The sequence below is a fragment of the Haemaphysalis longicornis genome, unplaced genomic scaffold (genome assembly GCF_048455015.1).
Source record: "Haemaphysalis longicornis isolate Haplotype H1 unplaced genomic scaffold, Haemaphysalis longicornis Haplotype H1 scaffold_1, whole genome shotgun sequence".
In the NCBI taxonomy this organism is placed as follows: domain Eukaryota; kingdom Metazoa; phylum Arthropoda; class Arachnida; order Ixodida; family Ixodidae; genus Haemaphysalis; species Haemaphysalis longicornis.
Genome location: NW_027526203.1, coordinates 61,373,355 through 61,401,300, shown reverse-complemented (window position 1 = coordinate 61,401,300; position 27,946 = coordinate 61,373,355). Strand labels below are relative to the sequence as shown.

Genomic DNA, 27,946 nt, shown 5'->3' with positions numbered 1-27,946 from the left:
AGTGATGCCGTCAAATGGACCTAGAGGCCCCATTACAGACGTCCAGTCATGTGTCGTCGTGACAGGTCAGTTAGGCGGCCGACAATTGCACAAACAAGGTTCTGTGACGTCATAGAAAAGTTGCGGGAAAATTGGCTAGGGGGTCGCGACTGCTTCACACGTTTTCTTTAATATCTCCGTTATTTGTTCGAAGATTGCGATGATATTGGTATCATTGTTATCGGGACTAAGCAGGCTTTCTAATAAACCCAACTTGTATTTTGTCTTCTGGGCTCCTTTAAAGCGAAGCTTTTCGTGCCCCACTGATGGCGTATGCCGCTTCGAAAACGCCCTGCCGGAAAGCCAACTTTTTCTGGAGATGACACTGTAACCTGGCTGTGTAGCAGCACCCGATCTGGATTGACCTCGATCCGGATCGACTCAAGCGCGGCTGAAAGTGCGCCCTGCGACGAGCGTTTGTGCATGAACCCGTGGAAGAGCGGATTGGCTGGCATCGCGAGGTTTGGTCCGCCAAGCTGCCGGAGGCAACCAATGCTCTGCGCGAAATCAATGCAGTCTTTCTTTAAAGGCAGTAAGTTTATTATCGCTAATTGCCTTGGAAGCTTATTGAAAAGAGCGTAATTTATTACATCATGCCCACTTCGCTTCGAGTGTGACTACGCCTGCCCCGCTCCCCCCTACAGTCACTTCATGAGCTGCACTTGTAATGTTGAATGCGGTGAAAGGTCTGAGAACATCTACAGAAGCACCAACAACATTCCCTGATGTTGCTGTCTCTGAAAACTTGCTGTTCGTTTTACATGTGTTTGCAGGCCCGTCTGCTCAGTGAGCGTAAGCGTCCCCGTGCTCCGGCGTGTTTAAAGTATAGTTAAACGTGCATGTAACGAACCTCTATGTAGCGAATTCTAGGATTTAACCAAGTTTTTCAAATTCCCCGTTGCCTCCCCCTTTGAAGCGCATGCATTTTTGCGACCTCTATGCAGCGAAACGTTGCGGCGGGTAACCTTGACATAACGAAGTCGGCAAGCTGATCACTCTTTTTTTCCACTTTTACTGAAAAATCGGCTGGAGAAATTAGCTAATTCGCGAATACTAGCGCAACTGTAAGGAGCCACCAGCAACCAAAGCTTCTATAATTGCCTAAAAACGAAATTTGTTATGATGATGATGATGACGTCATGGCCATCCCGTGGTCAGCGCCATCCCGTAGCTAACGTAGCATCCATATCTGGTTTTGCTTGCGTAGCGTGACACCCCACCAGGTAGCCAGAGTAACTACACTTCCCTTTTTTTTCTCCAGTGCCGCAAACTACCATGCGTTTCCACATGTGAGAGCGGCTTCGGTGCGAGACTTGAGTTTTGAGGTGTTAGGCCGTCCTGTCGGCGTGTAGTCGTGCGTCTCCACTGCTCTCTGTGGTATTAGTTCGTCGGTGATGAGTTCTGCTGCTAGAAAACGAGAAGTTCCGGACGTCTTTAAGGTTAAGGTCTCAGGCCGGCCCGGGCCGGCTGCGTATTTCCAACCCAAATACCGTAGGGGCCCCAACCTGATTGGGACAAATTTGTCAGCCAAAACGTACGTAAGGCCGATGAAAAGCATCGTAAGGGAAATAATAACAGGCAAAACCAACCTTAAACGGGCCACACAACCCCAATTAAAAATAGCAACCATGCACATTCGCTACCGCAGCCGGCTTTCACTTAGCTAGCTACGGGAGAGTTGAAACCGACCTAAAGGTGACAAAACCGCCCAACCTAAAAAATATGGACCGTAAACCTTCCAACCACGGATAAATTCATGGTAACATTGAAAAATTCAACCGGCTTCCCGTAGGGAAACCCTGAGTAGCATGCGAAGCATACTACTCAGTCGGCTCAAGTTCCCATTAGTTTTCAGTTCGATCGCGGTGTTGCGGGAGGAGAATGAGGGTAGCGGAGCGCGCGCGCGTATTAATACCACGGAGCAACAGTGGCGCCCCCAGCGGAGTATGCAGCAGCTACCGTCGCGTCTCTAACCCTAAGATGCTTGGCATTATAGCGCGCGGAGCCGCAGGTGTTGCCATTCGTCACGTGATCCTGGAGAGGAGAGGAGCTTCAGAGAGGAGGAATGCCGAAAAGAAGAGGTGTGTCGGAGAGGAGAGGAGGAATTCCTCGCATACTACTCAGGGTTCCCCTACGGGAAGATGACGACGGTGGTTGAACGCGAAGCTATCTTTTGATGGATTCTTTGGTTGGCCAATCCCTAGGGCATTCTGCCACAACCATCATCAGCGGTGCCTGCCCGGCATGCGCAGTGGGGGTGTGGTACTCAGGGTTCCCCTACGGTGGACTATCCACCGAAGATGCCTTTCTACAGCTGAGACACGACATCCTCAATCGCAATGACGACTACGATAAAATTGTATTAGCCCTGGATCTGAAAGTGGCATTTGACTACGTATCGCGTGAGGCAATATTGAAAGATGCTGAAAAGGCAGGATGCGGAAAGATAGTTTATGATTACATCAGAAACTTCCTGTCAAACAGAACAGCCACGATTGGCATTGGAAACACTAGATCCAAACCTTTCAAAATGTCTAACAGGGGAACTCCACAAGGGGCCACCATCTCCCCAGTGCTGTTCAACCTGACAATGATTGAAATAGCAAAGAAATTAGAAGCGAAAGAACACATAGGCAAATCAATCTACGCAGATGACATCACCATCTGGACCAAAAGTGGAACCCTCTTAGAACAACTACTGATCCTGCAAGAAACAATCAACGAGCTACAAGAGCCAATACAAAGAAATGGCCTAAAATGTGCCGCGGAAAAAAACAGAACTCATTAGAATAAGACTCCCCAACGAAGAAATTTCCTCTGGATGCATAGTAATTGACAACAAAAACATTCTCTTCAAGCCGACGATAAGAATATTAGGCATGCACATACAAAACGTCAACAAGGCCGCCACCACCCTGGGCAATCTAAAGAAAACAACACAGCAATTGGCTAGAGTCATCCGAAGAATCGCAAGAACAAGAAAAGGCATGAGAGAAGAAGACACTCTCAAACTGGTGCAAGCATTAATCATGAGTAGAAATACTTACAGCTTACCGTACCACCACATCGACGCAAATCAACGTGAGATGGTCGACGCACTTATCAGAACTGCCTACTGTTGCGACTGGCCACAGCGACGTTGCCTTGCTCCGTCCGCTATCGACGCGGCGCAGAGCAGAGCGACGAAGTCCTCGAGCCTACGAAGAGTTGAAGTAACATTTATATACAGTATGTACAGGGTAAGCAAACGTTACATGACTCACACAAAGGCGACAGCACCCTTTCACTCGGTGCTTCCGAAGAGACTGGCGCCGGAGAGAAGCCGCCGAGGAATGCCGACGATGAGAGCCTCCGGGTTTCTTTTATACCCCGGGCTCTCATCGTCGGGGCTCCAATCAGGGCTCTCGCTGCCTGAAGTTTGAATTCCGACGAATGGTAGCGAGGCGGTGAGTCAGCGGCGCCGCCAATCGGGAAAGGCAGGGCAATGCCCCCCGCCGTCTCCGTGATCTCGCCTCCAGGCGTAGCGACATGCGCTTACTTGGTCGTTCTGACATGCGGGATTCGGCCGCGCCGCAGCGACGAAAGGGAGAGGCGTGACTCAGACTCGCTGTCAGCGCGTCGCCTCGTGCAACGCCTTTGGGCCTGGCGCTCTGGCACAACAGCACCTCCGCCGCCAGACAATGCGCCGTGAAGACGAGCTGCCTCCACGCGGCTCGGATGCTGGGCGCGCTCGTTGGCCAGGCTCATCCAGGTACATCTCCAGTGCCCCAGGAAAAGGCTTGATTGATTGATTGATTGTAGGGTTTAACGCGCCGACGCAACGCAGGCGATGAGGCGCGCCGTAGTGGAGGGCTCCGGATTAATTTTGACCACCTGGGGATCTTTACACTCTAAGAAAAAAGGTGGTCAAAAGAGAGTCCCCGGCGCCGCGACTACCTTTAACGCTTGGTGAGTCAGAACAGAGTCACCGATCAGAGTCATAATTTTGGCGACTCTCTTTCGACTCGGTACGGGGCGCAACTTGGCGGGAGAGGGGAACCTAGTCGAGGAGCATAGAAAACAAAAAAAAAGAGATGCCGCTCTGATTGGTCGCCGCAGGTGTGACGTCAGGCGTTTCCCGCGAGCAGGCGAGCAGCCGGAGTGGAAGCTTTTGAACTGCCTGCGCGCTCCGCCGGCGAGGCGTTCTTTGTGTTGTGGCCGTTAGGGCGGTTTTCGTAACTACGTGGTTTCGCTGGTCAGTGTCGCGACAATTTTACAGTGCTTTTGCCGTGCTCCACGTGAGGACAGCGTCCATGATAAGGGAAGATATACGGACGGAGCTGCGGCAACACAGCAACTGCATCTGATAGAGGTAAGTGAAGTATTCACCGCGGCGAGAGATTTTCCCTCGTGAAAAAACTTCGTGCACTTTGCGAATAACGCTCAATTGTGTAAGATATGCTGCTTGAATACTATGCGGACAGTCGTGGCAGAAACGTCCAACCTCATTTCTGCGTGAGTGGCAGGTTTTTCGACGGCCTCAGTATGCGAACAGGGCAGCATGACCGTTGGCGCGAGCCGCCGCCGATGGCTCGCCGCCGACGAAACGGCGACCTTGAACACGATGGCCGCTCCACGGCCAAGGCGCAGTGAAAGTTTGTTTCACTTCCTCTGGCGCTTTTATTTGACCCTGAACACGGAATGCTGAGTGCGCTTTGATGAATTTGGCTCAGGCTGACAGAGGGGCGAAATGTCAACATGAAAAGAAACGAGTAGGTGCTCGACAGCGGCTTATTTCGGCGCCAAGCAGCAGTCACTTCGTACAAATGCGGGACGCGTATGTATTGGTAGAATATAATTTTGCGCGTACAGTCATGGGCAATTCAAATACGAACCGCGGTGCGCACAGCCGAAGATCCCGGTGCCGTCTCCTGGCAGCGGCCGAGGAAAACGCACGGACATGCGTTGTTGAGATATCGGGAGCGAGGCTGCGTGTCCCACTGCGATATGTTGCTGTCTGCTCGCTCGCATGTTTGCTTTGTCGCCATGCCGCAAGAGCGCTGACAACAATTGTTAGTGATCCGGCGCGAGATAGTATAAGGGTATCTACGGCCACTGTGTGCTCGGCTCACACGAGTGCCTGCTCCCCCTGTGTGCTGGCGTCACATTGCCGACATAGCTTTGCATGTAGGGTGCAGTAACTTGAGCAAATAACGATCGACACCTGCTTCGCACCCAAACCATGCTCAGTACTGCCCGCTCCGCAGATTTTACTAGCACTAATGGGCCTGCCCTCCTCCCCTCCCCATCCCTCACTCTCACTATAATGTTTGCGAAGGTAAACTAGTGTTAAATAAGTTCCCTTTGATAACGGTTGAAAGTGTATCAACTGTTCCATTTCAGTAGCCATCAACCAAAGCAAACGCCGGGTACCTCGAGGAAGCTTGATTTATTGAAGGGTTTAACGCACCGAAGCAACGCAGGCAATGAGGAACGCTGTAGTGGAGGGTTCCGGATTAATTTGACCACCTGGGGATCCTTAACGTGCGCCGAAATCCCGCACACACGGACCTCGAGGAAGCTGGCGTAGCTTTGTGGTTAAATGGTACGGCGAGGCACAGTGAAATGCGGCTTTTATTTTTCAGCTTTTTCAGGTTATGATGTCTGAATACCGCGTGGGTAAGCTTACAGTGGCTGGTGCTAGAGGAATATAGGTGGTGCGCAGAACGCTTTTAATGCTACTTCTGTGACTGATTCTTGCGCAGAGACTGTGCTCGTTACTAGAGCATTTCTATGTTTTGCTCGCAAGCCTGGTCTCGCCTGCTCCAGCAACGCGTAGATGTTTTGTTTTTTGTATAAACATGAAATTGCGCACCATCCTGCTGCAGCTTGCACACCGTAAGCGTTTTGTTCATAGGCCGCCGGTCTAAAGGTATATTAGCATTGTGTGGGCTTTGGAGTGAACTATTATTATGCGTTAGGGTGGCGCAGGAGCGTTTTCAAGGCCACATTCGTGAGCAAAAAGCGGGGAATATCCTCCTTAACGAGCACACGTACGTGGAAATCTGGCACAAGGAAGCAGGCAAGGAAATTTGTGTGCACGCCATGTGTGCACTCAGCGTTATCTTGCACTAGATGACAATTCCTTTGTAGTACTATAGCTCTACACCGCTTTTGACTCCATTTATAATTGCCAACTTCACGGCGAAATGCAAATTCGGCCGCTTCGCGCTAGCTGAGCCGTCAAATAAACGTTTCTAGCGCTAGCCACCACACCCGCCGCGGTGGCTCAGTGGCTAAGGCGTTGCGCTGCTGAGCACGAGGTCGCGGGTTCGATTCCCGGCCGCGGCGGTTGCTTTTCTGATGGAGGCGAAAAGCAAAAACGCCCGTGTGTACGAGATTTCGGCGCACGATAAAGATCCCCAGGTGGTCAAAATTAATCCGGAGCCCTCCACTACGGCGCGCCTCATCGCCTGCGTTGCGTCGGCACGTTAAACCTTACAATCAATCAAGCGCTAGCCACCACAGCTACACTTCGGAAAAAAAGCCTAAAAAGCGCGAGCAGTACAAACTCAAAGAACGAAAAAAACCTGGTGGACAGCCCACGATCATATTTTTGCATGGGGGTGCAACAACTCGCCTTAGACGGCGCAGGTGCGTTACGATAGGAAGGGAGAGCGAGAAGGAGGTAAGGAGCCGCCAACTGATGATGAGCGGCCGAGATAAATGGGCCGGCGGTATTTCTCTTTCACCTTGAGGAGAGCCAACTTGGGGGGGGGGGGGGGGGGGGGGGGGGGCGCATTCCTTGATTGTAGGGCTTTACGCGCCGACGCAACGCAGGCGATGAGGCGCGCCGTAGTGGAGGGCTCCGGATTAATTTTGATCACCTGGGGATCTTTAACGTGCGCCGAAATCTCGTACACACGGGCGTTTTTGCTTTTCCCCTCCATCAGAAAAGCGGCCGCCGCGGCCGGGAATCGAACCCGCGACCTCGTGCTCAGCAGCGCAACGCCTTAGCAACTGAGCCACCGCGGCGGGGGGGGGGGGGGGGCGCATTCCTGCGTCATTTGCCGTTCGATATAGCGGGTTTCGCTTGTATTTTTATTCGATATAGACGTAATTTTTGATATATTTTTCACTGCAACTATACTGTTAGCGGAAGGAGTTCGACATACTGGATAAATCGATGAAAATGGTTTCCATCAGTTGGGTTCGGCTGTACAACTTTAGTTTGCTCTCTTTACAGATGCAAAAGGTGTCAGCGCTACCGTTTGGTTGCCCCATTTGGTGAAGGAAAGAGAGGATGACATCTTCACGATACTGGTGAGAACAGTGAGCTTAATTTGCGAATTAGATGGCAACATTGGCAAAAAAAAAATGGCGCTTGGCTTGAGTTGCCCTCGGCATTAAAAATATTAGGGTGTACCCAATATTAAACTAAAAGAAATGCTGTACATGTAAGAGAGAGCAACTGGGAAAAAATTGTTGCTCTTTAGAAAGGCTGGCTGACGTGTTTAGGCTTAACGTTTATGGTTACTTTGACCACCGGTAGCGAAATATCCCTGACCATGTACTTTTTTGCTTTCCTAAAGGTAAAGTGCACTCAAAATTTTGGTGTCTTGATAACCTCAATTTTGTAACTTACCATAAAGAGAAGCCTTAAGGGGAACTCCAGACCCTGGGAAGGAACCAGTGTGTTTAAGATATCAGCCAGCAAAATCAAGCTTTGGGAAGATCCACAGCGGGGTAGTTGCTAGTGCTTTTTAACATCTTGAAGTAGCACAGACTAGATACAGACATGATAAGTCGAAAATGAACAGACAACAGCGCTTTGTAAATGGTTCGGCGCAACATGGTATTTACTGTGTAACTTGTCCTCATGTAATTTGTGAGTGCGTGACCTAAGCACCTATTCTTGAAAAAAAAATTTACTTCCACAATATCTGCGCTCCAAAAACGTTTTGCTGTGTTAGCTGTGTGCCATGGGATAAAGCTGAACATAGCAAAAGTGCGAGAATGCCAATGCAATGGGTGAAGCAGGACATTTGCTAAATGGAACTGCCTGCTGTTATTCGTGAACAAAGAAGCAACGAATGTAGACGGAAGGGTCGGCGGTAGCTCAGCGTTTTTTCGGTCTCTTCGGTTATTTTGATCTTATCACCAAGCGTGAGTGGCATTTGAAGCATTTGTTTGTTGTGCTCATCCAGAAAAATAAAAATTGACCTTGTGGCTCTGAGCACCCTTCACCGATTGTGAACTAACAGAAAAACAGGCACGCGCGGCTGCAGTCGCGATTGCTTGAGATAATGCCTTGAGCATACTGGGGTAGTAAAGAAACGAGTAGAAAAAAAGTGGTGCCACAAAGAGACAAGCCGGGAGATAGCGCAATGTTAAAGTAAAGGCTGTGGCTAGCGTTCTGTCGAGACGGAACGATATACAAGTGCTAAAGTTCCGTCCAGACGTAACAGAGCGCTGTGAGTTATCCTTCCTAGACGGATTACAACTGAGAGCTTAGCGTTCCGTCCAGACGGAGCCGGCGTGAAATTTGTACAGTTCCGTCCAGGCGAAAGTAAAACCGGCTGATTAGACCCGACCTTGAGTATTCATATTTGGTGTAGGGGTTGCGCCTCGGAACCGCTATAAGGGTGTCAGGTTGCGAGTCATGCATCACATGAAGCTAGCTGCGTGTACTTGTGCGTTATACAACCGGCGTATTTAATGTGTAGGTTCTAAAGGCAGGTTGCTGCGACCCCAATGATTAATCATAAGAAGCGGGTCTTCGCATAACCGGGGGGTGTACTATAACTGAGCTTTCCCTGTAACTTATCATCGCAGGTATTTTAGTTTTCAGTCCACGTGGCATACTAAAGACAGTCAGAGTAATAATTTATACATATTGATGGCTGTCCACATAAAGAACTTTTTTACAGCAGCTAAATTTCAGCATTATTTGTCTTTTTTTTACAGGACCCAGATACTGCATACTCGCGACCGACTCTGCTGTACACGGGGAGCAGCCCACTGTGGTCCGACTCAATTAAGGTGGTGTGCGAACATGTATCCGTTAACGTCTTTGACTTCACGTCAGGAATCGCTCTTGTATGTGCCATGTACTGGGCATACAACCTGCAGTACTTGAAGTCTGCAAAGCAGACCTTTACAGTTTTGGAGGAATTGATGGTGGTGCGAAAGGGCGCATGCTTGAGCACCTAAATGCCGGCGACAAAGGTAGTCACTACCTTGAGAGCTCGTGCAGGGACAGCCAGGGAATAAATACACTGTCCAGGGCCAGCAGATCAAGTGGTGGGTGTTGCAACATATAGCCTCCGAGTAAATTTCTGTGTTCTAAAATGAACAAAATATTCTCAGGAAAATTATAACAATCATCCATTAATAATTCTTTGACACCCTTTTTTTTAATGTTCATTTGCATTGCGTATGAGTGGTCAAAGTGGTCTTATCATAAAGCCGAACCTAGCTGTATGCATGAACTATGAATGTGTTCAATATGAAATTTTTATTAAGCAATAACACTCCCGAACTCTGTTTTGTGTATTTTATTGTCCTGTTTTCAATTTGCCAGTTGTATTGTTCTAGAATTTTTTCACTTCAGTTGTCTAAAATGACATTTTCAAATATTTGTATTTGTTATAATGTAATGTGGTTTTAAGAAAAATTGTGTTTTCATATTCACTTAACATTTTGTGAAGTTGTTGAGCCAGCAGCTGTTGGCTGATTACTGTTGTAGGGTTGTGTTTTTTATATGTGAGCTCAAGTGTTTCTTGTCCTGTTCAATGTTACAATTTGTTGTTTGAGACACGAATGTTGTCTAAGGTAATAATTTTGAATCTTGTATTTTTCACGTTTCTTCTAGTCATGTATATGTTGTCTAAGACAAACTCGTGATTTTTATTTCTTGTAGCAATTTTTTATAAATGTGGTTTTTAAAAAAATTGTGTTTTCATATTCACTTATCATTTTGTAAAGTTAGTGAGCAACCAGCTGATGGCTGATCACTGTTGTAGGGTTGTGTTTTGTATATGTGAACTCAGTGTTGCTTGTCCCGTTCAATGTAACAAGTTTTTGTTATGTGAGACACAAATTTTAAGGTGATAATTTTGAATCTTGTATTTCTCACGTTTCTTATAGTCCATTGTATGTTGTCTAAGACAAAAACTCGTGATTTTTATTTTGTGTCAATTTTTTTCTAGTCATTGAGCCAATGCATAATTTGAAACGGTTGTAGGCTTTATTTCAATAAAATGGTTGTTTTGGTACTTTGCATTGATGTTTCTTGCATGTATGCATGGCTGTCCTTATAGGGTCATAATAGTATCTGTATGGTATTTTTTTATCCTATCGACTCTGAAGCGATTCTGTTTGCTCGAGTCGGAAAATAATCGACTGGACTTTTCTTTGCAGATTTTCAGTGTCGGTGACGGTGCTGCAGAGTCCTGCATGCTCTATCTCAGGGGTCGCGGGATTCCCTTTCAGCAGGTCAGGGCGACTTGGCTGGGGTCATGTAGTAGCCAAAGTAGCCAAGCGGGCTCTCTATAGCCAAACGGAGAGTCTGTGTGACTACTTTTACTACTCGCAAAGTAGTCATGAAGACTCTCTTCGTTTGAAAATTAGGAGTCGAGGTGACTTCCCTTACAGAGTCCTGCATAGCCTTTTTTGACTCGGTCTAACAGAGTCACAAGACTCTTTTCCAAACAGAGTCAGGACGACTCTCATTGCTGGGCCACAAGGTAGTCAAGCAGACTCTTTTCGTTTACCATTTCGGAGTCACTGTGACTAATTTTCAGGAGTCCTGCAGACTCACTCTTGACTCTTCGTCACGACTCCCTCCCTAAGAGTCCCAGGACTCTGTTTGAAAGAGAGTCTGGTGACCCTCCCCATAAGAGTCCAAAGGTAGTCAATTCTGTAGCAAGCCAATGACTCTGTAAAATGAGTCACTACTGACTACCATTTTTCTTAGAGTGTATCGTGCGCCGAAATCTCGTACACACGGGCGTTTTTGCTTTTCGCCTCCATCAGAAAAGCGGCCGCCGCGGCCGGGAATCGAACCCGCGACCTCGTGCTCAGCAGCGCAACGCCTTAGCCACTGAGCCACCGCGGCGGGTGCCCAGGAAAAGGCGGCTCCACCAAGTTCTTCTCCTTGAACAGGTACCGCCTGCCAGGTCCGGATCACAGGTACCTCGCCGTGCTGCCCAGGTGTCTCGACCAGCTTCGTCCGGCTCCTTCGGTCTGTCCTCAGCACCGGTTGCTTATCGTTCTGGCGCTTGCAAAGAACCGACCGACAACAGGCAACACCCAGCGCAAGCAAGCGCCCTCTGTCCTCTGTCACAACACTAGATTCTAAAACGTGACTCTCTTAGCTAAGGGTATATCCCCAAATTTGGACCCTCTACACCAAGAGGCCCATGCGGGACGTAAAACTCTTTAAAGAAGAACTCACACTAAGTGTCAAACGTAACACACGACATTAAATGATAACTAAGGTTGGTTACTTGAAATCCCGCGGTGCGGAAATAATCAACTGAGGCAGCAAATGAGGGCAATAATTTTGCTCCCATCTACCTGCCAAGATAAAAGCTGCTCACGAAGAGACGAAATGCAACACACGGGGAGGATGAACGCAGCCTTACTTAGAACGCACGGCTTACTGCGTCTGCGTTATCGTTCAACTTTCCTTTCTTGTAGCGAACGACAAGATTGTGCTGCTGGAGTATCTACTCCACCTTAGCAAACGACCGCTTTTAGATGACATGTTATTTAGCCAGGTTAGCGGGCAATGATCAGTTTCCACAACAAACTGGGAACCGGCTACATAGCACGCCAGCTTCTGTACCGCCCACGCGACGCAGCCACTATCCTTTTCGGATGTACTGTACGCCTCTTCCCTGCAAGTTAACTTGCGGCTTAAGTACAATACTGGTCGTTCCCGGCCATTCGCATCCTCTTGGCATACAGTCAAACCCGTTTATAGCGAACTGCAATATGCACCGCGATTAGTTCGATATATCCAATAGTTCGATATAGCCGAACCAGCCTATAACGCCCTCATTTTTACGAGTTCGCAATCCGCGGGAGCCCCCCCCCCCCCCCCCTCGTCTCCAACTCTGCCATCCCCGCATGCAGAAACGAACAAAGTAAATTAGCCATCACCATACCCAAAATAATCCATTTATTGCAAGTAATAAAGCTAATTTCCGCATTAACTGCCTACTTTGCAAAAAAAAAAGGGGCGGTGATTTTTGTTTTCACTTTAACTTTCGCGACTTCAACTAGCATAGCATTCTCTACACAAAACATTGTTTGCACCAGTTCGAGTCCGCGTCCTCGAAAATCGAAGCAGCATTGGTGGAGCACATCGAATGCTGAAAGCGCTTCATTATAAGCGTCAGACGGCTTTCACTCGCGACATCATTGACGTTGGCGAGCTCTTCACACAGTTCACAGATGCTGCTGTCTTGGTCGGGACTCGCTAACTGGTCGGGTTCAATCGTGGGTCCCGCGCGCCGGAAACGGTTATGGAAAGTGTCGGACGTAACGTCGCACCGTGCGAGGCGCAATGTCTCATTCGCGGCTCCTGCTCCGTGGTCGCGGCTCAATCGCCGCTCCGAGACCATGCATTTCGGAGGCAATTCTAGGCGCGCAGAGTTCGATATATCGGATGTGAACTTCGTTATAAGGAATATGTTTCCCATGTATTTTCGTAACTGAAGTATTTTTGTTCGATATATAGCATAATTCGCTCTATCCGGGTTCGTTATAGCCGGTTTTGACTGTGTACAGCTCCCATGCCACCATCGCTCGCATCGCACTGAATCACGAACCCTTCGAAAAGTCGGGGGCCATTAGGACTGGCTCCTTGCTCAGTGCTCGTTTGAGCGTTTGAAACGCGTCCTCCTTCTTGGTGTCCTATGCCACCTTTACTGGCTCAGTATTTCTGAGAGCGTCAGTTAAAGGACTAGCCAGTGTGGAGTAATCTCTCACACAATGCTGGTAATACCCAGCCAAACCCAAAAAAGCCCTTATCTCGGACTTAGTCGTTGGTCGGCGATAGTTTACAACCGCGGCTACTTTGATTTGCGACGGTCTGCGTCGGCCGCGCCCCACTACATGTCCTAGGTACGTCACTTCGGCGCAACCTAGGTGACATTTCGACGGTTTGACTGTTAGGCCGGCTTCTTTGAGCCTGCTCAGCACGACTCATAAGTGCTCTACATGCTCCTCCCACGTGTTCGAAAAGATGGCGACATCATCGAGGTAAGGGAGCGCGTACTCAGACAGGCCACGAAGTACATGATCCATTAGTTTCGAAAAGCAATACGGCGCGTTCTTGAGACCGAAGCTCAACATGACGGGACGGAATGTTCCGAACGGGGAAACGAACGCAGCGTATCTGCTGGCACGCTGCACTTGCCAATAGCCTCGTACGAGGTCTAGTGTGGAAATGTACTTCGCATTGGATACGGTCTCCACCCGCTCCTCGAGGCTCGGAATCGGATACGTCTGGTGTCGGGTTAACGCGTTGAGGCGCCGGTAATCGACGCACGGCCTGGGGTCCTTTCCAGGTACTTGAACTAGTATTAGAGGGGAGGTGCAATCGCTCTCACTCGGGACAATGACCCGAAGGCAGTGTTGTACACGTTCCTCCAAAATAGGAACGAAAGCTCGTTCCTCGTTCCTTGACAATTTTGAAACGAGTTCCCGTTACAAGTTCCTTTATTTCGAAAGGAACGCGTTCCAGTTACACTTCGAAAATTGGAACGTGTCGTTACATTAACGTTACAATTAGGTTTTTAAATTAAAATATAGTGTCGGATAATCCTGGGTCGAAATTAAGTTAGACATTTAAAACTCACATCGAACTACGTATATTATACGAATATTAACACCAACGGCAGCAGATTATCTGGAAATAAAGATAATCAAAAGAAACGCTCCTAGACGAATTTTTTCAGGGAGCACCGGACAAACTCCAGACAGCTCGAGGACATTTCGGTGCAGGATATTTCGGTGCAGAAATTTCGGTGTAAGGACATATAGGTGTACGGAGATATCGGTGTACAGGCGCTTCGGTGCACGCACATTTCTTTGTACGGACATTTCGGTGTACAGACATTTCGGCGACCAAATTATCCGGTGCTTGCCTGTTTGCGACAGCCGTTATATTTTTATTTCTGCTTAACGTGGGTTATGGACAACAATCTAGAGCAGTGAATTTATTTTTTTGATTGATGCCATGTTCGACCTTTGCCAGGTATTTTTATAAATTCTACATTTATATATTTTTGTTTAATACCTCTTCCTGGGGACACCGGTTATATGCAGCCGATTGAATTCCTTAGCACAGGTTTTTTTTTTCATTTATGACAGGTTGTTAATTTATATTCGCTCTTTTTTAGCTAAGACAATTACCCGTGTTTGCGATGGTCTACCACCTCTTTTGTATTTTTTTAAATTACACACCCTCAATTTACATAAGTTACATGCACACTATCAATATCGAAAAAGTAACAAACATTAGCTAGCTCCCCAGAATGAAGAAAACCTGATGAAGAGAATTACGTAGGCTGGGCTGCCTTGCAAAAATGAATTCGCGAACACTGGTCTAGGATATTGTCGGGGAGGAAAAACGGGCTTTTTGGAAAACAGCCGCAGGTTCTAATGTCATAAATGCTGATTAAGCGCGTACCGGTTGTGCATACAAATTCCACCCATTGTGTTCGGGACAACCAACCTTCGTTTAATGTTTACCAGCCTACATTTACCACATTTTAATTCTTTGTTCTAGCGCCCCCCCCCCCTCCCCCCTCCTCCCACCTCCCGCCTGTACGCTCGAATCTCGACCAGATTTCTTTTTCAGCCATATTATTCTCGGTTTCCCCTGAAAATCCTACTGGCGTGGTCGAGTTCACGGTCTCGAAAGCGTCACCGCAATGATTTTTTATTTTTTATTTAGAACATACTGCTAGCCTCTTAGTGGAGGCTTTTGCAGGAATTGGGTGATACATTCAGAACAATGACATAGCACACTTCGCGTTTAAAACAGAGAAAAAACTTTACATTTACCATGGGCGCACGGAACCTCTATAATGTGACACAAAAAGCCACCCAAAAAGCCGCTGAGAACACAATGGCCACTATCGTTTGCTGGCTACGCCCTTCCGCGCGTCGCCGTCATATCGACGGCGCCCCCACTCCAGGAATCGCTCTTTCTGGGCCTTCAGTCGCCCCCTTGGGAATTAACTCATCAAGTCGCGCATACAATGGACACCCCTGGTATACATCGCTTCCTCCCATTATAAGGAGCAAAAAAAGATGAATAGGCTAGTGTGACGAGAGCGGCAACAGTCGTCTTGAAGTTTTCGAAGTCCAGTCGACGCAATGGTGAAGCACAAGTGACACCCCTCTCTCTCTACTTAGGGGGGTGATGGCCGGCGGGGCTCAGCTTTCCCCTCCCCTAAGTAACGCCACCGTAAGTGCGATCGTTGGTTTGTTAGTTTTAAGTAGAACTGACACCGAATGCAATGAAGGCGAGATTGATTGAGAGAATAAATAAAACGAAATGCACACGCGCCTAATCGACCTCGTTTTTCTGGTTGTTTTTCGCGGAAGTTTTCCTGGGGGGGGGGGGGGGGGGGCGAAAGGGAAGGAAGAGACTAAAAGCAGCAGCGTCTTGCACCGTTGGGTGAAGTGAAAGGAAAGCGCTTTGGTAACACTTAAAGTATTAGGGTTGTTCACATGAATGTTAAAATAGCAAAAAATGGTTGAACGATCCAAATTAACAACGTTAATTTTTACCATCTGCTACAGAAATTGGGTTTCACGTGGCAATGCTCCGCCAGGGTTTAGCGTTCGTTTCCACGAACGGCGACGCAAGCACAAGTCTCGAACGTAAAATAATATCAAGTCACGAAATTACAATATTAAAGCTAAAATGTTCAAAGAATGTCTGGGACATCCCCTCACTCAAAATGTATGGGCCAAGACGTCGTGTACCAAAATGTTGGTGCACAGAAATGTCCACACCGAAACGTCCTGGACCGAATTGTCCGACACCGAAATGTCCGGATCCCGTTTAGAAGTCCGTCCGTTTCGTTGGCTATGTTGTTTCCGGGTTTACCGGGACCGGTCTGCTCCTGAGCGCGCGGAAGGGCGAGTAGGAAGGGTGCGGAGGCACGGACATGGCGAAGGCAGGCCCGCGGAACTAATCCCCCTATCGCGACGAATGCCCAAGTGCCCAGCCAGGTCCCGGTCAACCCAGTAACAACGCATACGACATAACGGACGGACTGCTAAAACTCTTCATTCTTTAAAGACCCCGCCAGGGAACAATTCTATCGGCCAGACGCGCATTCTGGCCTCCTCAGACAAACGATTAACGGTGAAAAGCATTCTCGCGGCTACCCTATTCACCCGTCGAACGCCGCGTAAGCAACCAGCATGAAAGCAAGCACAAGCTGCGGCCTGCTGCTTGGTTATTCTTCTGCCTTCGACCTTCGAGGAAGCACGTACGGCTGAAGGGCGGGCAAACTGACCAACTTATAGGAAGAGGAACGCAGTAGCGCTTTGTTGATTTTTGTACTCGAGCCTTGGCATAAAAAACAGCCAAATCCTAGCGATGTAACGTTCCTTCAAAAACGTAACGAGTTACCGTTACAGTTCCACCGACCCTTAATGGAACGGTGGCGTTCCTCTGTTCCTCCAAAAAGGAACTAGTTCCAGGAAACGCCGTTCCTTGTAACTCCGTTCCGTACAACACTGCCCCAAGGTCACACATGCGCTTGATCTCGTGCGCCATAATCTGTTTCTGTACGGGAGAACATCGGTACGGCTTGCGACGAACCGGCTCGTCCCACGTTAACTCAATATCATGCTCGATTATTGTAGTCTTTCCGGGCCGATCAGAGAAAACATCCTCAAACTCGAAAATTATCTTACGTCCTTCTTTTGCGCTTCACTTAGCGAGGGTTCTAACCTCACTTGCTCCCGCAGGAGATCCGAAGTGCCTTCCTCCAGGTTCGCAGAGGTCAAAATATCTGCGCCTTCCTCATCCTCGGCATTCAAAGCTATGTTCACCACAGCATGACGCTGAATGTAGGGTTTCATCAAATTGCTCTGGTAGATTTTGTTCCGCCGTTTGCCTAGCTTTACTTCGTAGTTTGTGTCAGAAAGCTTCGACCCTACTTTCGCTGGCCCCTCCCAATGAACTTCTAGCTTATTTTTCTTCGAAGGGCGCAGCAGCATCACTAGGCTACCCACTTCGAACGTACGCTTCCTCGCCGACTTGTCGTAGTACGCCTTCGACAATGCTTGTGCAGCCTTCATGTGGCTCTCAACAAGGTCTTTACTTTTCCCGAGTCTCTGCAGTAGGTTAAGAACGTACTCGACCACGTTTGGATCCCCCCTGTAACCTTCCCAAGACTCGCGCAGCATTCGCAGCGGGATTCTGAGACTCCGGCCGTACACCAGCTCCGCAGGGCTTAACCCCGTACTTTCGTGTGGAGCAGACCTCAAAGCGAACATGGCGGCAGGTACGCATGCTTCCCAATCGCGTTTTTGCTCAAAGCAGAGGGCTCGCAGTATTCGCTTTAACACTGAGTGCATTCGCTCCACTGGATTGGATTGCGGGTGATAGATAGAGCTGTGCACCAGCTTGATCCCGCACCTTTAAAAAAAAATCGAGGTTAGGCAGCTAGTGAAGACGCTACCGTTGTCGCACTGAATTTCAGCAGGAAATCCGACACGAGAGAATATTGAAAGGAGCGCATCAACCACTTGAGGAGAATTGAGCTCTCTTAGTGGCACTGCTTCCGGGAACTTTGTCGCGACACAAAGGGCGGTTAGAATGTACCTACAGCCGTTCTCGGACTCGGGCAGAGGCCCAACAATGTCGATCACCAGCCGATGGAATGGTTCAGTTATGACTGGTGCCAACTTCAAAGGCGCCTTCCACTTATCCGTACTCTTGCCGACCCTTTGGCATGTGTCGCAAGAGCGCACAAAGCCTTCGATGTCTTTCCAGCATTTAGGCCAGTAGTACCCTAGCGCAAGTCGATATTTTGTCTTTTTCAGACCGAGGTGCCCTGCCCACGCGTTTTCGTGCGCGAGTTCCAGTACCTGACGGCGATACTTTTGCGGGATCAAAAGCTGCTCGTACTTCTGACCCTTTGCATCCGTGTAGCTGCGGTACCACAAGCTGGACGTCTCATGAAATGAAACGTTCTTTTTCTTTGCGCCCCGTTTCACGCTCTCTAGCAAGGCTTTTAACGAGCTATCATTTTGCTGTTCTCGAATGAACGTTGCTCGATCCACCTTGATTAACTCATGCCAGCTGTCGGAGACAGGGGACAACGTATCGTTCGCCTCACACGGCGGCGCCGCTTCGGTGTCTCCGCCGAAAGGGGTGACGCAACCCGCTTCGGCCGCTGGCGGTTCAACTAACCTATTGCGAGAGTGTGCGGTCGGCTCGCAGCTAGGGCTACATTTCTCCCCCGCCTTTACAGTTTCGCTCGCTGGGGTAGTGTCAAGTTCCTGCGACAGCTTCCGCGTTTGCGATCTCGTGAGTGCCATGCACGCCAGACTGGTGAAAAACGTTTTAAATGCAGAGCATTTCAGTAACTCACGATGTCACCCGCGTTGACGTCCGTAGTCCGCACCGCTCCGCCTACACTATATAAAAAAATAATACTCACCGGCGCCAGGTTTCGAACCCACGACTCTGCGGGCGGAACGCAAGGTACACGGTGCTCTACCCACTGCGCCACAAAGCCGACACAGAATGGAAGCTCACGAACGCGCCTTATATCCTTGACTCATTCAACCGTCGGCCACAGGTGCGCCCTGTCCCCCGCGTCCTCCTCGCCTTCTCTCCGCTCGAAGCACCCTCTCTCGCCGCGTTCGGTTCGGGCGCACAACAGGTTGGGACGTGCGCAACTCCCTCTCTCGCCATGTTGGGTTCGCGCTGAGCAACAGTCGGTTCGCGCGCAATAACAGGTGGGGGCGCTCGCATCGCGCTCTCTCGCCGCGGTCGGTTCGCGTTTAAACCACATATGTCGTTCGCGCGCGCTCCGGTCGCTAACATCTGTGGCGTGATCGTAACGTCAACATCACGCGTTCGTGTGGTGGCGCGATTTCGGCGCTATAACACTCTCGCGAGGGGCATTGGATTGGATTCGATTGGATTGGCTTGGCTTGGCTTGGATTGGATTGGATTGGTTTGGATTTGGATTGGATTGGATTAAAGTGGATTGTGTTGCGTCATAGCCGCGCCACGTGGCGTCATAGCCGCGGCAGGGGGTTCACGGCACGTTTCACCATCGACTTCATCGACAATGTCTACGCTGGAAGACAACAATTACAACAACCAGTACGTAATCCATACGACTTGCAGGCGCGCCCCCCGCGGAAATTCTCTGCATTTGATCGTGCCCCTCACGAGGGGGATGTTTTTGTTTTCAATCGTGAGTCTACCATTTTTCAAAATTAACCACTACGATTTAACTAATAACGGAAAATAACTAATTTATTTGCACATTCAATTTCATTTACTTTGAAGGGAGACATATCTTTGGTCGACTTCACGTGGCACAAAATACACGACGGAGCCATCGCGACCCAAAAACGCGCGTATGTACGTTAGCTCAAGATGTTTCCGAGGCGGTGTACATATACACTAGATTTCTGGCCAAACCGCAGGCATTTCAGGCAGAAACACCTCAGGCGGGGTGGTCCTGATAACCAGGCGCGAACGAAAAAGCGGCCGTTTCCGTTCATTAGCGAAGGCGCGCGGGGAAGGACAGAATAACTTCTCTTAACAACCCCCCCCCCCCCCCGCCCCAGGCGGGTGTCCAGATATAAGCACCTAAGGCTCCCATGAATGTTTACTCCTCCGCCTCTTCTGTGCAGGTATATACGTGAGTCATATGGGAGGGGAAGTACAAGTAGACGTAAAAAAATAACTTCGCTGATCCATCGAGTTTCGGAAATGTGTCATGCAAAATATCCGCGATATCTTGGAAGATTTCGCCGTGCTTGTTTCAGTGATGGAAGGAGCATGCACCAATCGAAATCTCGCACACAAGCGTACGGAAGATCTATGCACCTACGCGGGGTATTACCTTCTGCTTCGCCTTGTCCTCCTCTAGAAAACCACCTCATTGTACAAATAAAATTATCGCTATTTTCATCTGTCACTCAAACAAGACAGCGTTCAGCTAACTTATAACAGCAGACGTAAACAAGAACCTATTTATACGCTAGACATCCTAAAATGTTTCGGACATTTGCTCGTTTTTAATTTCCGAATCATACACGCTCAAAGGGAGCCGATCTACACAGCAATGTCTCACGCAAGATGATATGACCTGCTGACGGCGAATTAAAATCGGCAGCAACTACTCCGGGCATGTAGTGTATCGCATCCTTCAAGATATGCAGCCGCGGCAGCTTTATTACTGCAAAGCAGTGTATGACGCGTTTTTTTCCCCTGTTCTTTGAGCAGTTGCTCCGAGCTATTAGAGAAGAGATAAGGAAAATGCTCGGGAAGCGCTGCGGACACGGCCGCCTCCGTGTTAAGCTTACCAAAACCGCCTTCAATGACGACCCTCGCAATCGGCAAGCAAACGGTCTGCTCCTCGGCAACTTGCCTTATCCACGCGCATTCTCCTGTGCAGTCGTTTGGGGAAACTAGTGACGGGTGGATTACGTCCATAGTTGCTACGGAGTCTCGGAGTGCTCTGCACTTCTTGCCGTTCACGTTTAACTCCTGCATGTAGGGCTCGAGCAAGCGCATGTTCTTTTCGGTTTCTCGGATCGTAGCGAATGCGACTTTCTGTTTACAGTTTGCCGCGATGTGCCCTTCCTTTTTGCAGTTGTAGCAGATTATCTGCTTCCGCGACTCAAATGCCCGGGCGGCATCCGCGCACTGCTTAGCATCGCTGTTCGATTTTCGAGACTCATCTATCCCTTCCCCAACAGTTTCTTTCGTAGGAGGTGAGTCTTTTCGAAAACTTCGACGCGCTAGCTGTTTCCCTTCGTCAGGCATCTTCCTAAAAGCGTCCTTACCGTCCGCTTTTTCAACGCGCACCGCATTATAATGCAACTTTCGGCGGGTGTAGTACTCCTCAGCTAACTCTGCTGCCTTGTTAAGCTTTACTTCCTGGAGCTTATCCTGCAGCCACAACCTGACGTCGTCTTCGACGCAGCGGTAGAATTGCTCAAGCGCTATGCACTCAACCACTTTTCCGCGGTCGTCATAGGCTTCCTCGCCTTTGAGCCACTCAGTTAGGTCAGCCTTAAGACGAAATGCGAAGTATATATGAGACTCATTGCCCTTTTTCGCAAACCGAAACCTCTGCCGGAAAACCTCAGGCGACAACCTGTATTTCCTCAAAAGAGCCTCTTTGACCTCGTCGTAGCTTTCAAAGGCCTCTTTCGACAGGCACATTATCACGTCCGATGCCTCTCCAGGAAGCAGGGCTAACAAGTTTTGCGCCCACAGAGACCGTTCGATATCATTTCGCTCGCAAACGTGCTCAAACTTGACGAGGTACTTCGCCATGTCCTCGCCAATAACGAACGGAGGCAGTTGGTCCCGAATTCTCGGACCGTTCGCCGGAGCCGTTGGAGAAGCTACGCTAGGCGCCGGCGAGTTCTGCCGGAGCTCTAACCGCTTCAACTCGAACTGCCTTTCAGCTTCCTCCCTGCGTTCCTGCCTTTCCGCCTCCTCGCGCTCACGGCGCTCTTTCTTATCGGCTTCCTCGCGTTCGCGGCACTCTTTGATTTCAGCCCTGGCCTCATTGCCTTCCTCAGCCGTTACCTTCTCCTTCCGCAAGACCTCAAGAATTGCTTGCTTCCGCTTCGCACGGCCTAAGTCAAGGTTCAGCTCCTCACAAATTTCGATGAGTTCCTTCACTTTAAGGTCCTGCATCGTTTGCACTGGCCACTTGCTGCTTGCCTAATTTAGAACTCTCTTGCCGTTCCTATACTATCGAACTACTAGTATGGCACGCGCAAGTAATTCTCTACGCTGCTTCGTTTACACTCTCGGCACTGGCTCTTGGTTCAACACACTCTCTAGGCATGAAACAATCAAAGCTATACACAGTGAAATACACAGCCCTTCCCTAAACTACTATAATCTGTGCTAGAGAAGTCTGGTGAACTGAGAGAAAACGTTGAGCGCTTACCACACTATAGGTAGTAGCCGTTTCCGGTCGATCCCACCGCTGCCACCACTGTTGCGACTGGCCACCCGAGCGCAGTACCGGTGTAGCGACGTTGCCTTGCTCCGTCAGCTATCGACGCGGCGCAGAGCAGAGTGACGAAGTCCTCGAGCCGACGAACAGTTCAAGTAACATTTATATACAGTATGTACAGGGTAAGCAAACGTTACATGACTCGCACAAGGGCGACAGCACCCTTTCACTCGGTGCTTCCGAAGACTGGTGCCGGAGAGAAGCCGCCTAGGAATGCCGACGATGAGAGCCTCCGGGCTTCTTTTATACCCCGGGAAGTTCGTTGGGGCACCGAGAAGTTCGAATGGCTCCAATCAGGGCTCTCGCTGCCTGAAGTTTGAATTCCGACGAATGGTGGCGAGGCGGTGAGTCAGCGGCGCCGCCAATCGGGAAAGGGAGGGTGCTGCCCCCCGCCGTCTCCGTGACCTCGCCTCCAGGCGTAGCGACATGCCCTTATTTGGTCGTTCTGAGATGGGGGATTCGACCGCGCCGCAGCGACAAAAGGGAGAGGCGTGACTCACCCTCGCTGTCGGCGCGGCGCCTCGTGCAACACCTTTGGGCCAGGCGCTCTGAACACTACAAGGCAGCTGTCGGTGTTCCCATATACACTTCAAATGAGAAATTCTACAAATTGGGAGTGTGCAACACCGTTCGAGAGGTCAAAGAGACTCTCCCAGAAGCCCAGACAGAACGACTAGTGAAAACCAAGACTTGAAGAGAAATAGTCCATTCCGAGTACATACAGAAAATGGCATTACTTTTTCCTCAACAAAGAGCAAGCCTCAAAATTCACCTATTCCCCAAAAAATGAATCCTACATACAGCAAAGGAAGAAGACTAGCAAGAACAAGATAAATTAGGAACACCTACGGCAAAGACCCGGACGCAGTCTACTCCGACGCGCAACGCTTCAGCGGTGGTAGTCAACTGCGACGAGAAAACTGTAGACTTCCTAATGAGCAACAAACAACATACAAGAAGCCGAAATCACCGCCATCCTAATGGCCATAAGGTGGGGTGAGCACAAAAAGAAAAATCTCACCATAATTACTGACTCCAGTAGAGCAATTAGAAACCTAATTTGCAGAATAATTCCTGAATCAGCAAAGATTGTAATGCCTCTGACACCGAAAGGCAAACACAAAATATAATTGACCCCGCCCCATCAGGGGCTGGAAGGAAACAAAAAAAGCGGACTCCTTCGCGAGGCAAATCATGGACCGCGATAAGTCTCAGCATTCATACGCCCTTCCACCATTCAGTGCGGCTACCGACCGATCTGGTTATGCCGACTAACCATAAAAACAATGCCGACACCTCATATTCTACTAGACGCAGAGGAGGCCAGAAATCTAAGGAAAATCCACACAAATACCTACCCACATAAGTCCAGATTAGCACTTATGTCTCTGGATAAGTATAACAAAGAATGCCATAAATGCCATCAGAAGGCACACCTCTTCCACTCTATATGGAACTGCCCGACCATATGGCAACAGGACAACTACACCACACCAATAGAGTCCTGGGAAGCGGCACTGTCCAGCTCGGACCTCTCCACTCAGCGAGAACTGCTGGAAAGAGCCAAGCTAGGGGCTTTCGCCACTGGAGTACTGGAAATAGGATTCCACCCTTAACTCCCCCCCCTCCCCTTCTACCTTTGTTGTGAATAAAGTTTACCACCACCACCACCACCACGCGAAGCTATCTCGTGATGGATTCTTTGGTTGGCCATTCGCTAGGGGCATCGTACCACAATCATCATCAGCGGTGCCTGGCGGTGCATGCGCAGTGGGTGTGCGGACGGCGGACAACGACAAAGGCGGGAGGGACACAGCACCGAGCATGAGGTGCTTCGCATCTAATGCAATCCCTAGGGTGATCCTGCCACAATAATCATCAGCGGTGCCTGCCCAGGCATGCGCAGTGGGGGTGTGGTGATAAGGGTTCCCCTATGGGAAGAGGACGACGGTGGTTGAACGCGAAGCTATCTCGTGATGGATTTTTTGGTTGGCCAATCCCTAGGGGCATCCTGCAACAATCATCATCAGCGGTGCCTCGCCAGGCATGCGCAGTGGGAGTGCGGACTGCGGACAACAACGACAAGGGAGGGAGGGACACAGCCCGGAGCATGAGATATTCTAAAATATTCAAGAAAAGTAGCCGAAACAGAAATGGACCACACCACTGAAAAATAAAAAAACCAAGAGCTGGAACGGCCCTAAAGGGAACAATACCACCCGAAATTTTGTTTAGAACGTCATAAAATGCCATAAATGGATTATATTCTTGATCAAAATAAATGGTTTCCAAGAAAACAAGCAATTAAAAATAGAATGGCACCCGTGGCATTTGAACCCGGTTCTTGTGATTGCTATCCAGAAATGGAACCTGTATCCCAGGAGACCAGCCGGCCCGTGTTTGTTTGAACGGAGTTTAAGAAGCACACACATATATGTTTAAACGTGCCTTTAGACGGCGCCACTCGTAATGGGGCAGTACGGGATAATGAAATGTAAATGTGTGGCCGGCTACCAGTCACTGGAACCCGGCCATGTCAATACGATATTTATTATTAATATTATATTATTTATTAGTACCTCAAAGGCCCACCCAGGGGTATTTTATGAGGGTTGGGCAAACCATCAGCCGCATGGCAACAAATACAAAGACGGTGATTAATCAAGATAAGCATCTTCAATGGCACTCTTGAAGTTGACATTACTGGTAATAGTGGAAATGTTGACTGGAAGGTTGTTCCATTCATGCGCAGTGAAGATAAAGAATGAACGTTGAAAATCTCCTACCTCCCCTCGCGGGAACCTCTGTGTAGATGCGACGCATAGGGGTCTCGTTGAGGTTGCGCCGACCATCGCGATAGCAGGCTTGTTAGTCTCCATTGAAGGCAGCGTTGGAAAGCGGAGGAACGGCGCTGGAACGATAGAGCGGAGCGGCGCAGGCACCGCGTTTTATAGCGCGCATAACGGTGAGGGGACGCGCCGGCGCCAGTTCGTCTGCTGCGGCTATGACGCAACACAATCCAACACAATCCACTTTAATTCAATCCAATCCAAATCCAATCCAAGCCAAGCCAATCCAAGCCAAGCCAATCCATTCGAATCCCATCTAATGCCCCTCGCGAGAGAGTGTTCGCTATCGGAGAGGAGAGGGGGTGAGCGGCGGAGAGCGCAGCTCACGCGGCGAGGAGAATGGGGGAGGGGCGGACGCCGACAACAACGCCGACGCCGGATGCAGGGACAAGGCGAGTGAATGAGATGCAGTCGCATCTAAAAATTCTGGTCAGGGTGCCTGGGAGATACAAGGCATTGGGGTGAGAATGGCACGAGGTACAATGCGCTGGAACTATGATCGCTTTATTGCGGGGGAGACAGTAAGATAATTGGTGGTAAAGGCAGATAGACGAGATATGTGGCGGCGGGATTCCAATGATGGCAGGTGGAGCTAACGTTTAAATGATGAGATGACGGAACGGAAAAAGTATACTGGTTGAAAGAAACGCGCAGCACGATTTTGAACGGATTCGATGGAGTGCGTAAGGTTAGCTTGATTTGGGTCAGACACAGCACTGATGTACTCTTATTTAGGCAAGACAAAGGTTTGCACGCTAATAATTTAATATCAGTCGGAGCGGAAGACAGATTCCTGCGCAAGAAGCCGAGGGCATAATTAGCAGAATGTGTAATGTAGTTGATGTGATGGGTCCAGGTTAGATCATGGGAGATCATAATACCTACGTACTTGAACGAGTCAGTGGCAACTATTGCAGCGTTATTACAGACATACGTGGATTTTATATAGTTGCGACGTCGGTAGAAGCAGACTAATGAGGACTTGGTAACGTTAATTTTCATTAGCCATTTCAGACACCATTCCTGGATATTAGACAAGTCTTGTTGAAGGATAGCGATATCGTCTGAGGTGAGTATGGGACGGTAAATTACTCACTCATCTGCGAACAGACGTATATTAGATGAGATAGTAAGCGGCAGATCCTTAATGTAAATAAGAAATAGCAATGGTCCGAGGACTCTTTCCTGGGGAACACCTGGCAGTATAGGGGATAAGCAGGAAGAGTGTGAATATAGATGAACAAACTGCTTGCGGTGGGTTAAAATGTTTGTATCCCATTAAGAGCACCCGGGTGTAGGCTTGAACGGGAAAATTGGAGTACAAGTACAATAAACTTTATAACATTCTTTTCCTTAAAAAACCTTTTTTTACATATGATGAGCATGTTCCTAATGTGAGTAGAAAATATTTACAGGTCAACTATGTTCACAAAACCATTTTGGTTGATGTTCAAATTGACGTTCTATTATTGACGTTCAATCAACTATGTTCACAAAAAATACTTATTTTTTTTTTAAGAAGCTGTGCATGCAGACTAATTGCGTACAAATGTGTCTACAAATTATCGTGAAGGAAGAGAAGACTGTCCATCGATTCAGGCTTCAGGCAATTTCGTCGCTCCTGCATGATAAAACCGGCAGCGCTGAAGTTTCGCTTACTGCTGGCGCTCGTGGCGGGAATTGCAAATATATATATTTTTTTGCGAAAAGGGAGAGTTTCAGGTACTTGATTTGCTCGCTTTTACAGAATGACAGGATTTCTGATGGAGAGCACGGCGGCAAAGTGCTTGCAATTAAGTACTTGTGGAACTCGTCTTTGTCATCCGCAGTGGACAGAACGTCGCTCCATTCACTGAATAGTTCCATGGATGGCTTGTTCGCTGCAGGCTCTAGATCCACTGGTTTCGTTGGGACATCCGGTATCAGTGACGCGAAACGCTTTGTGCGCTGGTATGTTTCCTTGCGCTCTTCGGGTACCAGCGTTCGTAGGTGTCGGAATTGACACCGTAGAAATGTTGCTACGTAGTGTTCAGGAGCAAGGGTTATCCTCGTCTTCAAAAAGCGCAGTACGCGTTCCTTGATTTTCTCCATCTCAGTTTTATGAGATGAAGCACGAAGTGCTCTATGAAGATGTTTTGCAAGCTTCGCAACATGCAATGAAACCATCCGCAGTGTTTGTCTTTTTTCGTCCTCAAGGGCAGATGTAGCTTCTGTGAAAGGTTCCAAAGAGGCAACCAGGGCACTAAATATATTCTTATCAATGTTTCCGAGGAATGCAAGGTTTCTAGACTCAAGCAGTGCTTACATCTCTGCAGGTAGATACAATACCGATTTTAGCATTCTGAGTTTATAATTTCATCTTGTGGCGACCTCCTGGTAAATGCATCGGCTAAGCTGGCTAGCTAGCCTACTTTGTTTGAGGAATCTTACAAGCAAATTTGCACCCTGCAAGTTCTCACGAATTTCCGGGACCTCTTCTTTTATGAACTCTTCAGAGGAGGGGTTCCAAGGAACTCTGTTCAAGAAATGTGCACTGCAATGCAGAACAAATATTTGCGGCCTGGCCAGGCAGAAAAGTAGCTTTCAGCAAAGAATTCGTGCAAACGCCGATTTTCGCAAAACCACGCTGCAGTTGCTTCCGGATGTTCTCGACAGTTTTCCGCTCGTTATGAAAATCACCAGTAAACAGGACGTCAGAGTGTATAGGCACCGGGCACTCGAATTTGTCGGGCGACCACAGCGCCGGTCGTGCACAACTCTGGGTCAGCCGGGCCGCGCCGGCCGCCTTCGTCACCCTCGAACGACCGG

General features: G+C 48.9%; 1 long non-coding RNA gene and 1 pseudogene across 1 annotated transcript; one reads left to right on the top strand and one right to left on the bottom strand.

Moving 5' to 3' along the window:
* Positions 1-4,119: 4,119 nt before the first annotated feature.
* LOC144176662 (uncharacterized) lies at positions 4,120-10,786 on the top strand. Its single transcript, XR_013323800.1, has 3 exons — positions 4,120-4,390; positions 7,265-7,341; positions 8,986-10,786. It is a non-coding gene; the product is annotated as an uncharacterized LOC144176662 (long non-coding RNA).
* A 2,063-nt stretch (positions 10,787-12,849) lies between these two features.
* Positions 12,850-21,961, bottom strand: LOC144174275 (uncharacterized; annotated as a pseudogene).
* Between the last annotated feature and the right edge of the window lie 5,985 nt (positions 21,962-27,946).